Source organism: Podarcis cretensis (assembly GCF_951804945.1).
Source record: "Podarcis cretensis genome assembly, chromosome: 8".
Taxonomy (NCBI): Eukaryota; Metazoa; Chordata; class Lepidosauria; order Squamata; family Lacertidae; genus Podarcis; species Podarcis cretensis.
The window spans coordinates 21,292,713-21,305,437 of NC_137177.1; the positions used below are offsets into that span (position 1 = coordinate 21,292,713).

A 12,725-nucleotide genomic window follows, 5' to 3' on the forward strand; every position below is an offset into this window, starting at 1 on the left:
GGGTGCTGTCCATGAGGACCAGATTGTCCCATTCACCTCCCCCCTGCCACACACTCTACAGAAGGGCTGCCGTCATTGCAAGGGATGTGGGAGGGATAACCACTAGTATTGTGCACATCAGAGCAGGGCAAAGCTGGCGTCATGTGGTGTAGGGGGTTAGAATGCTGGATTAGGAAGCTCAAGTCTCTCAACCTCGCCAGGTTGTTGTGAGGAACAACCTTGTATACCCTTTACCCTAGCCTTTGGCACTTGAGATAAATATTTTCAAGATCTACTCTATTATTGTGACTGCAATTTGTTTCAAGCTGTATTTTAAATGGTTGCTACCCGTTCTAGGACCTTAGGGTGAATGGTGGATAATTATTAATATTAATAACAATAATAATAACTTTGAGCTCCCTGGAGGAAAGGCAGGATACAAATTTAACAAAAGAAATAACACACCTCATAACAGCTCTTAATTTGCTGAGCTGCCTGGGGGTCGGTGTTAGAAACTGAGATATGAAAGCTAGGGGCTAAGTAGCACCTTAAATGTAGGTTATGGGCGCAACAACAGAATGTCTAGGTGCGCTTTTTTAATAACAAGAATACAGCGCTGAAAATGAATGAACTGCAGCTAAAATATTATGTTCATTTTTCACACCGTCTAGTCCTTCCCCTGCCCACTCCCCCTAATATTCTTAAGAGAGTCTTGTCTCCAGTCTTCAGAGAGTAGCTGGAAGTGGGGAGGCAGAAAAAGGTCCTCCTTCCCTTCCACTCTGCAGTTTTAATCTGAAATCTTAGGCGCAGTACTGTGCCCAGAGCTCAGAAACTGCTCATGCTGAAGAAATTCCCTGTCGCAAAATGCGCCTAGAACAATGGGAGTTTCGAACACTGCTTGGGGTGCAAAACAGCAATACCATCCAGGATTTCACTTGTGGCAAAACCTTTTTAATAAGCTCACTTACCTTACAGAAGTCTTATCTTTCCCTCTTCTTCAACTGCTCATTTATTTCTCCCCTCCCTCCCAACAATCTGGTTCTGAGAGTATCTCTCTGTCCCTCCTGATATAATGTTTTTGCTGTGCCTCCACCCTACCTTTCTCAATAGGCAGGCAAAACTGATTCTTTTCCCCCAGGGAGAATCTGGCAGTCTCCTCAACTACCTCATTTCCAATACAAAGGCTAGTTAAGCATTCACCTGGCCAGGACTGGGTCTGGGCCATTGTTCCAGTCACAAGGCTTTCAAGGCAGCTTGAGTTTTCCCAGCAAAACCTCCCTACAAACTCCAGAAGGGGAGCTGTGATGCAGCACAAGACTCTTCAGACCTACTCACAAGTAAGTTCTGAGCTTACACCCATTTAAATGCACAAGGGGATTGCAACCCAGGTTGGGAGCAGCAACCATTTTTTTAAAAAAATAAAAATTGCATAATTAAAATCTAACAGCCTGAAAGACCACAGTACTCAAAGCAGGCAGTCATGAAACTTTAGCTGCAGGGAATCTGTCTTCTTAGTCTTACAAAACTCTTTCTGGCTGTCTTTGCTATATTAAGCCATTACCCCCAAACCCCCCCTTTTTTGCATTGCACCCCTTCCCTCACATTGCATGTGAAATTCATTACAAACTCCAGAGATCAGCCCTTTTTCTCGGGGTGGGGGTGGGGTTAGTAAAGACCCCTGCCTCAGTTTCCATATTAGATGCAGTGATTGGGCAGGGAAGGAACAGACACAGGTCAGGGAAAGGGGGAATCCCCCTTGCAGGGCTTCCATGTTGAGGCTGAAATTTATAGCTGCCTTCCCCCCCCCCCCCACGCTGAGTATAGAGAGGTCAGGAGTCTTGGCTTCCGCTGCTACAGCCATCTTTCTGCCCAGAGCTGATCCAATAAAACCCGGCCCACCTCCTTGTTTTTCCCTCCCTCCCTCCCTGCCACCCCCCCACCCCCAAATCACAGCCTTCTTCCCAAGATCATCTGCTCACATAATCAGTGCTTCTTCAGTCTGCAGGCAAGAAATGCCATTTCCCACACATACACCAGGCAGGGCTCGTGCTTGGTTCAACCTGGAATGGCTTCCCTGGGAGAACCAGGCCCCACCTCTTCCTGAGGCAAGCCCACTTCCCCCTCCCCATCCCCAAGCAGGGAAGAGATCACATTCCCCCAATCCTCAAATCCATTGTCCCGGAACTATCTGTTGTGGTTTGCAGGGCTCCACCTATCTTTGTCCTTGACCAGCAAATTCCACCCAGTCTGTCTGTGCTTCCTCTATGCACTTTCAAAACCTAGTAGCCTCCATTGCCCCCAGCAAAAAGTAGAAGGGAGAGAAGGAGGCAGATTACCCTCTACATTATAGCACAATGGTTCTCAACCTGTTTGAATGACGGGATTGCTCTCCTTACAGCCATCTCATTTTATGGCTGTGTTTACTCAATACATTTAAAGCACAACACACACAACTCCTCAAAAGAAAAGGAATCTTAGGGACTGCAGTTTGTTAAGGGTGCTGGGCATTGAAAGGGGTGAACTACAGTTCCCAGGATTCTTTGCGGGGGGGGGCATAATGTGCTTTAAACGTATGGTGCACAAGCAGCCTTTTAAGAGGACAGGTCCCTGCCCTGAGAAGCTTACACTCTATTATTCAGAAACAGGGTGGGAAACAGAGGCAAGAGAAGGAAGGGGAAGTGGAGGGTAAGGAGAAAATGTGATCATCTGAATTAAGAAATTATCTTAGAGAAGGCTTAGTTATAGTAGGGAATAGGAACTGGGGTTAGGGAGGGGAGTTGCTGGTAAAGGAGCAGTTGACATCACAGCTTGGTGTGCTTCCTTCCTTTGTATATACACAAAAAGAAAGCCATTCAAACAAAGCCTTTATCATGGAACGGACTCCTTCAGAAGGTGGTTTTTAAACAGAGGTTGGGTGGCCATCTGTTATGGATGCTTTGCATATTTCTTAAAACACTTTAGTTGACATTACAGTCGTACCTCGCCTCCCAAACGCTTTGGGACTCAAACGTTCCGGCTCCCGAACGATCGAAAACCAGAAGTGAGTGTTCTGGTTTGCGAACGTTCTTTTAGAAGCCGAATGTCTGACGCAGCTTCCGCAGCTTCTGATTGGCTGCAGGACCTTCCTACAGCCAATCAGAAGCTGCGCTTTGAAAGTCGAATGTTTCGGAAGTTGAACAGACTTCCAGAACGAATTCTACTCCACTTCCAAGGTACGACTGCATGGCATTGGGCTAGTTGACCCTTGCGGATCCCTCTTAACTGTACAGTTCTATGTAGATAGCCTACTTTGGGCTCTAAACCACTAAGCCCTTGGTTCAAATGCTCCCTCTTGCCTCACTACATGGCCTTAGGCCCCTCCTGCTATCTGCAATATGGGGCTGATCATGCTACCCTACCTCACAAGGTTGTTGTTAAAGAATGATCACAAGGTAACAGATGCAAAGCACTTGGAAAGCAGTATACAAACGCTAGATAAAGGAGAACAGCATTTTAATAGTCGTTTTCAGAGAGTTAAAAAGTTCCACATTGGCAGAGGGTCCCACAGAAATCTGCCCTGAGACACAGTACAAGAAGGCTCAGGAAGAGCTTGTGGCTAGACATGGTGGAAGAAGGAAGGTCCGCCCCCTTTTGGAGATTTGATAGCTGTAGTTTTCCTCACAAGCGAAGGCTAACAGTCACTGCAGGTCAGGTTCCAATGCCCCCACATTGATAGAACAGAGCAGTATAGGAGCCCCAAGGTTGCAAAGTTGTCCCCCCTCTCCGCTCTGCCTTTCAAATCCCTCATTTGAGAAAACAAAAGGTCAGGGAATGTGATATCGTCTTTCTCTTTCTCTCAGGGTCCCTTGCGCTGTTGGCAAGGAGCTGTATTGGTGCCCATCCCCCCCCGGGGGGGGGAAATCACTTTATTACAACAGCCACATTAGAAATTACTACATTTTATGAGAGCCAAGAACTCAAAAGCATCCAGAATGAGGACAGGGTGAAGAGAAAAGGCACATAAACTTGCACGTCCTCATGCTGTGGACGGGGAGACTGCTGCATTTTATTTCTGCCAAGTCGCTTCTAAGACTTTTTACTCTAAAAGGCGACCGGATGATGAAATGAAATAATAATAATCACGGTTCAAGGACACATTCCAAGACCAGCACCTGCAACTTCCAGGGGAAGAGGACTCAACATCATTGCCCTCCCCAGCATTTCCCATCTGCTGCTGTCAGCCTCCTCTGGAGGAGAGATGAGGGAGTTAGCTGCATGCAATCTAGCCTGGTGAGAAGACCCTCTCCTCATTTGAGACAGGCTGCTGGGGCTTTTTGGAATGCAATAAGACTAGCAGTGGAGCTTCCACCATCATTGCCCTCCCCAACATTTCCTTTTCATCGCAGGAAGCCACTGCCTGGAAGTCAGATGAAGGATCCAGCTGCAAGTCATCTAGCCTGGCAAGAAGACCACTCCCTCCCTCTCTGAACGCATTCAAGCCTCAACCAGAGCCAGGGCTTTTTTGGCCGTGGCCCCTAGCTGGTGGAACACTCTGTCACAAGAGACTAGGGCCTGCAGGACTTGACATCTTTCCGCAGGGCCTGAAAGACAGAGCTGTTCCACCAGGCCTTTGGCCAAAGCACAGTCTGACCCCCTCCTTCTGTAATCCTCATAGAACTCTAGCCCAATGGTTGCCATTAATTTGATTCTGAATTGATTTTAGAATGTATTTCAATTAATTGACTGTGATTTTATGTAAACTGTGCTATTTTTACTGTTGTTAGCCGCTCTGAGCCCACCTTTGCCTTGGGAGGGTGGGATATAAATAAAAATTATATTATCATTATCATTATCATCATTATTATTAGGACTCTGTGGAGTGAAGCAAGATCAGCCCCTACAACATTACTGTCTTTCTGCTCTAAACTTATACATTTAAGTCCAGATCATTCCTTCTGTCATATTGAATTTATTCTGTTCGCTAAAATTGTCAGGTTTTGTCCTGTTTGGATTTACTGGTGACTTCCCCTTATTCTTTGTATTCTGAATGTTTGTTGTAAGCCACTTTGGGCACACAGCTCACTGTGGAAAAGACGGCCACTGTGGTGTTGTGGTCAGTCTTGGACTAGGACTTGGGAAAACCAGGGTTCAATTCTCTACCCAGTCATAAAGATCGCTGGGTGACCTTGGGCTGCCTCAGCCTACCTCACAGGGTTGTTGTGGGGATTTAATGGGGATGGGGAGAACTATGCACATATGCCACCTTGAGGCTCCTTGGAGAAAAGGCGGGATATAAATGCAATTAATTAATTAATTAATTAATTAAATATCAGTTCCAGCCAGGTAAAAGCACTCAAGCAGGGCTTGGAGCAGAGCCAGTAAAGGCTGGAGCCAGCAGAGGTAGTGGGAGAGCTTGTAGGGCAGCGGCTGAAGAAGGAGCAAAAAGGGGTTTCTTCTGTTTGTGTTTCTTGTGGCTGATTAGCTGTTCTCCCTGTGCAAAGGTCAGAGGGGGCAGGGTTTCTGTTGAGGCAGGTGATTAGCTGTGGGAGGAGCTTATCAGAGCTTGTAGGGCAGCGGCGCGCGCCTGGCGGCGTGCGCAATTTGATCTATCTTTAGATTTAGGGGAGCTAGTCTCAAACGTTTGTTGGGGGAGACCTAGGGTTTTTTTGGGGGGGGAGTTACTTGTCCTGTCTGCACGCTTCTTATGATGGAGGACCACTGTAGCCAGCCCCAACGACACGTTCTCAAGATGGAGAGTGAGGGAACAGCTGCAGTCGCCTGCAGTTCCTGCACAATGTTTGCCATCTTGCCAAAGGTTGCAGGCAGCTTTACCTGCAGCAATTGCATGTTGATTCCCCTCTTAAAAGACAAAGTCCAGCAACTGGAGGAACGTGTGGCTACGCTCCAAAGAATTAGAGAGCTGGAGCTCTTCTTGGAAGCAACAGAGCACACCGTCTCCACCAAGGAGGAGACAGGGGACTCCCCTGAGAAGGAGGCTAGTTCACCAACACAGGAGCCAGATATATGGAGAAACGTGACTCAAAGAAGTAGGAGGCCCAGGGTTCGCTCTGATTGTTTAGAAATACACAATCGCTTTGAGGTCCTCTCCCCTAGAATGGAAGATGAAGAGCAGACTCCATTTGAGGATCTCTCCCTCGTTACAGTCGATCAGGTATATGAAGACGAGCAGCAAAGTCAGTCCTCAGGGAATGTGCAGGCGACCTTGGAACGGACAGATCACGGAAGAACTCCGACCAAACCTAAGAGGAGGCGTGTAGTGGTGATAGGGGATTCCCTACTGAGGGGAACAGAAGCAGTGATCTGTGGGCCTGACAAGATGTCTCGGGAAGTGTGCTGTCTCCCCGGGGCTAAGATCCAAGATGTAACTGAACGACTGCAAGGAATCATAAAACCCACTGACAAATACCCCTTCCTCTTGGTTCATGTGGGAACCAATGACACTGCAAGCAATAGCCTCCAGAAGATCAAAAGAGACTATGAGGCTCTGGGCAGGAAATTGAAGGAATTAAATGCACAAATTGTCATCTCATCTGTCCTCCCAGTTGAACGACGTGGCCCAGGGAGAGAGAGAAAAATAGTGGAAGTGAACAGCTGGCTTCGCAAATGGTGTAAACAGGAACGGTTTGGATTCTTAGATCACGGACTGCAGTTTCTTGAAGATGGACTTCTGGCAAGCGATGGGCTGCACCTCACAACGGTTGGGAGGAATGTTTTTGCCAAAAATCTCAGAAACCTCATCAGGAGGGCTTTAAACTGACTAATGTGGGGGAGGAAGACAGTGCTCCTGAAGGTAGGAGTCTATCAATTGATGAACATGATCATCCAAATGTCATAGACCAAATGGAGCAAACAGCACGCAGACCTAGTGGTGGGAGGAAAAAATCCTTAAATAAGAGATACGGGGGAATGATTAATGGACTTCAATGTCTGTACACTAATGCGCAAAGCATGGGTAATAAACAAGATGAGCTTGAGCTCTTGGTACAGCAAACTAAATATGACATAATAGGCATCACTGAAACCTGGTGGGATAAGTCCCACGACTGGAATGTAATAATGGAGGGTTACAATCTATTTCAGAGAAACAGACCAGACAAGAAAGGAGGAGGAATGGCGTTATATGTCAGGGATGTGTATACCTGTGAAGAGATCCAAGATTTAGAACCTCAAAGCCAAAGTGAGAGCATTTGGGTCAAAATTAAGGGAGAGATGAATAACAGGGACCTCATTGTGGGAGTTTACTATAGATCCCCAAGCCAAATGGAGGACATAGATGATGCCTTCCTGGAACAGATGGCCAAGCATGCAAAAGGAAGGGAGATAGTAGTAATGGGGGACTTCAATTACCCGGATATTTGCTGGATGTCAAACTCAGCCAAGAGCATAAGGTCAAACAGATTCCTCACTGGCCTTGCAGACAACTTCATTGTCCAGAAAGTGGGAGAAGCAACAAGAGGAACAGCCATTTTAGATCTGGTCCTAACCAATGTTGATGACCTGGTTAGTGGGGTAGAAGTGGAAGGATCATTAGGCGCGAGTGATCATGCTCTTCTGAAGTTTACTATACAGCGGAAAGGAGCAGCCAAGCATACTAGGACTCAATTTCTTGACTTTAAGAAAGCTGACTTCATAAAACTTAGGGAAGTGCTGGGTGAGATCCCATGGACAGTAATACTAAAAGGAAAGGGAGTTCTTGATGGCTGGGAGTTTGTTAAGAGGGAGATAGTAAAAGCACAACTTCAGGCAATACCAATGAGACGGAAACATGGAAGGTGCCTAAAGAAGCCAGGGTGGCTATCTAAAGAACTTTTAACTGAGTTAAGATTAAAAAAGGATGTGTACAAAAAATGGAAAAGGGGGGAAACCACCAAAGAGGAATTCAAACAAATAGCCAGCACGTGTAGACGCAAAGTCAGAAAAGCTAAAGCACAGAATGAACTCAGGCTTGCTAGAGAGGTTAAAAGCAACAAAAAAGCCTTTTATGGGTATGTTCGTAGCAAAAGGAAGAACAAAGAAACAGTGGGGTCACTCAGAGGAGAAGATGGTGAAATGCAAACAGGGGACACAGAAAGGGCTGAACTCCTCAATGCCTTCTTTGCCTCAGTCTTCTCCGATAAAGAAAACAATGCCCGACCTGAAGAATTTAGAGCAAATGATTCAGCAGAGGAAACACAGCCCAGAATAACTAAGGAGATAGTACAAGAATACTTGGCTAGTTTAGATGTATTCAAGTCTCCAGGGCCAGATGAACTGCATCCAAGAGTATTAAAAGAACTGGCAGATGTGATCTCAGAACCACTGGCAGTCATCTTTGAGAATTCCTGGAGAACAGGCGAAGTCCCGGCAGACTGGAGGAGGGCAAATGTTGTCCCTATTTTCAAAAAGGGGAAAAGAGAGGACCCAAATAATTACCGCCAGTCAGTCTGACATCAATACCAGGGAAGATTCTGGAGCAGATCATTAAGCAAACAGTTTGTGAGCACCTAGAAAGGAATACTGTGATCACCAATAGTCAGCATGGATTTCTGAAAAATAAGTCGTGTCAGACTAACCTGATCTCGTTTTTTGACAGAATTACAAGCCTGGTAGATGAAGGGAACGCAGTGGATGTAGCCTACCTTGATTTCAGCAAGGCATTTGACAAGGTGCCCCATGATATTCTTGTAAAGAAGCTGGTAAAATGCGGTCTTGACTATGCTACCACTCAGTGGATTTGTAACTGGCTGACTGACCGAACCCAAAGGGTGCTCATCAATGGTTCCTCTTCATCCTGGAGAAGAGTGACTAGTGGGGTGCCACAGGGTTCTGTCTTGGGCCCGGTCTTATTCAACATCTTTATCAACGACTTGGATGATGGACTCAAGGGCATCCTGATCAAATTTGCAGATGACATCAAACTGGGAGGGGTGGCTAACACCCCAGAGGACAGGATCACACTTCAAAACGACCTTGACAGATTAGAGAACTGGGCCAAAACAAACAAGATGAATTTTAATAGGGAGAAATGTAAAGTAATGCACTTGGGCAAAAAAAATGAGAGGCACAAATACAAGATGGGTGACACCTGGCTTGAGAGCAGTACATGTGAAAAGGATCTAGGAGTCTTGGTTGACCACAAACTTGACATGAGCCAACAGTGTGACACGGCAGCTAAAAAAGCCAATGCAATTCTGGGCTGCATCAATAGGAGTATTGCATCTAGATCAAGGGAAGTAATAGTGCCACTGTATTCTGCTCTGGTCAGACCTCACCTGGAGTACTGTGTCCAGTTCTGGGCACCACAGTTCAAGAAGGACACGGACAAACTGGAACGTGTCCAGAGGAGGGCAACCAAAATGGTCAAAGGCCTGGAAACAATGCCTTATGAAGAACGGCTAAGGGAGCTGGGCATGTTTAGCCTGGAGTAGAGGAGGTTAAGGGGTGATATGATAGCCATGTTCAAATATATAAAAGGATGTCACATAGAGGAGGGAGAAAGGTTGTTTTCTGCTGCTCCAGAGAAGCGGACACGGAGCAATGGTTCCAAACTACAAGAAAAAAGATTCCACCTAAACATTAGGAAGAACTTCCTGACAGTAAGAGCTGTTCGACAGTGGAATTTGCTGCCAAGGTGTGTGGTGGAGTCTCCTTCTTTGGAGGTCTTTAAGCAGAGGCTTGAGAACCATATGTCAGGAGTGCTCTGATGGTGTTTCCTGCTTGGCAGGGGGTTGGACTCGATGGCCCTTGTGGTCTCTTCCAACTCTAGGATTCTATGATTCTATGAATCTTGTGGGTCAGGAGGAATGGCCACTTTTGGCTCGTGGGACTGAGATTCCCCACCCCTGATCTAGGAAAAACAGCCCCCATTCAGTTTCAGTGCAATGACACCTGCAGACAATATACACAGGAGTCAAAGAAGACTTGGGGGCAGCATACACACTAACCTTCAAAGCACATTCATCTCAAAGAATTCTGGGCACTGTAGTTTATTAAGGACTGCTGGGAATTGCAACTCTGTGAGGGGTAAACTGCAGTGCCCAGAATCCTTTGAGGGAAAGAATGTGTTTTACTGTTATAGTGTGCATACAGCCAAAGTCGTGAGTAAGTTAAGCTGTTGTCTACTCAGTGGAGGATGATAGGCTCAGCAGTAGATCACCTACTTTACAGAAGGTCACTAGGTCAACCCTTGGTGTCACCAGTTAAAGGGATCAGAAAGACCTATTCCTGAGACCCTGGAGTAGACCACATGGTGTCCTTCAGATCCTTTGGACCACAACTCCTACCAGTGCCACTAGGGATGACCAATGGTCAGGGATGCTGTAGACTTGCAATATCTGGAGGGCACCAAGTTGGAGAAAGCCATCGTAAACAAGTACATTTGCCCTTGTATAAGGCTGCTTTCTATGTTCAATATGATTAGAGGTGCCTTACTTTGCAATGAGACCCCTATCTCCGTAGTTTAGAGGGGTTTTTTTTTAATAGATCTGACAATACCCACAGGAATGATCAGGAAAGAAGAAAAGAGGTTACCAGCCTGCAGAGCTTTTGATCTCTCACAATGGGACATGCCCCAGTCCTGCGGTGGAGCTCAGCAGGAGAGGAGCCAAGGAAGTGGGTTGCCCATCCCACTAGGAGGGTACTGAGTCTCAGTTTACATATTCCTTCCCGGTGGTGTGAATGGAAGAGGCAACCCATCCCCGGGTCCCCTCCTCTATTGCAAGGTAAAGGCAGATTCCAAACGGGAACTCAAATATGAATTTGCAGAAAGAGCCACTGTTACAGAAGTGTTGTAATTTAATAAAATTCCAGGACACTTTTTGGATGTTAGTATCCTATTTAAGGGACGCAGGTGGCGCTGTGGGTTAAAGCCTCAGCGCCTAGGACTTGCCGATCAAAAGGTCGGCGGTTCGAATCCCTGCGGCGGGGTGCGCTCCCGCTGCTCGGTCCCAGCGCCTGCCAACCTGGCAGTTCGAAAGCACCTCCGGGTGCAAGTAGATAAATAGGGACCGCTTACCAGCGGGAAGGTAAACGGCGTTTCCGTATGCGACTCTGGCTCGCCAGAGCAGCGATGTCATGCTGGCCACGTGACCCGGAAGTGTCTCTGGACAGCGCTGGCCCCTGGCCTCTTAAGTGAGATGGGCGCACAACCCCAGAGTCTGTCAAGACTGGCCCGTATGGGCAGGGGTACCTTTACCTTTACCTTTATCCTATTTAAAAGGAACGCAGGTGGCGCTGTGGGTTAAACCACAGAGCCTAGGACATGCCGATCAGAAGGTTGGCGGTTCGAATCCCCGCGACGGGGTGAGCTCCCGTTGCTCGGTCCCTGCTCCTGCCAACCTAGCAGTTCAAAAGCATGTCAAAGTGCAAGTAGATAAATAGGTACCGCTCCGGCACGAAGGTAAACGGTGTTTCTGTGCGCTGCTCTGGTTCACCAGAAGCGGCTTAGTCAGGCTGGCCACATGACCCGGAAGCTGTACGCCAGCTCCCTTGGCCAATAAAGTGAGATGAGTGCCGCAACCCCAGAGTCGGCCACGACTGGATCTAATGGTCGGGGTCCCTTATCCTATTTAAAAAATGGAGCAAAGCATTGCAGGCCTTTCTCTTTCTCTCTCTCTTTGTCTCTTTTATATGTCCTGAGCTCTTGGGATTGGACAGGCTACAAATCTAAATCAGCCAAATGAAAAGCTGGTCCCTAAAATGAACAATCAGAGTTGCTAAGGAGCAAATCACCAAGAGCCCGGTTTCTACCGTGCTTGGATGCCATCTGCACAGGTTTCCACAGGGCACAGAAGGCAGCTAAGCTGCAAAAGGAGCCGCAATATATCAATGTGGCCACATGAGCTCTTTCTTTCTTTCTTTCTTTCACACACACATACACACAACTCTGATACTCCTTAACAAGCAGCACTAGAGGCTTACTGAAGGATGCTTTGGAACCTCCTACACGCTGAAGGTCGAAACAAGGATGCTACCTCTGTTCCAAACCGAATGAGGCACATCCCAGTGAGAGAGATCAAAAGCAGCTACAGCGCTATGGAAGAAGTATCCACTGGCACCAAGTGAGGTTGGAGCCACCTGAACAGAGCACCTCGAGTTCTGCACAAGTGCAATGAAGCCACGGGATATAGGATGGACCTGCTAGCACAAATCCTGTACACAGATGGTTACATTCAAGTCAGTTCTACTCAGAGCACACCTGCTGAAATTAACAGACCTAAGTTAGACATGCCGATTAAATTTCAGTGGGTTCAGTCTGATTAATATTCTATTTATTTTCTGTATACACAAGATGTGTTCCTGACTTCCCGGTTCTAAAGGTATACTGGTCAATGATGCATGGAAACATTTTTTTAAAGGGAACGCCCCAAATCCCCTGGAAGCAGGCAGAGTATCTTACGTTTGTGGGAGAAGGACTCTTCCCTTCAGTGCAGTTACCACGGCTTGTGAATTGGACTTGTAAAGAAGCCTACAGATGTCACTAGCCTATGATTTCTTTTTACTATCAACCTTTAGTTGTATGCTAGCTGTGGAGAAGAGGAGAAAGCCTCCTCTCTGCAGCCAGCACAGAAATAAATGCAGCCCACTAGACTCTTAGCAGGCTACTAAAAATATTTCCTTCCACCAAGTGCCCTGATGGTGGAGGGACAGGGAGATCTGCCCCTTCTCTGGCAATCTGGGGCTACCTGGAGAGTCATTAAATGCAAGACTGGCACTACACACCCCATTCTTTTTTCTCTCTCTCCCCACCCCCCAATATCCACAAGGTT

At 47.0% G+C, this 12,725-nt stretch overlaps 1 protein-coding gene across 3 annotated transcripts in view; it reads right to left on the minus strand.

The window, feature by feature from the left end:
* Positions 1–12,725, minus strand: part of KMT2B (lysine methyltransferase 2B) — a 64,417-nt gene that overhangs the window by 25,917 nt on the left and 25,775 nt on the right. The window lies entirely within an intron of this gene.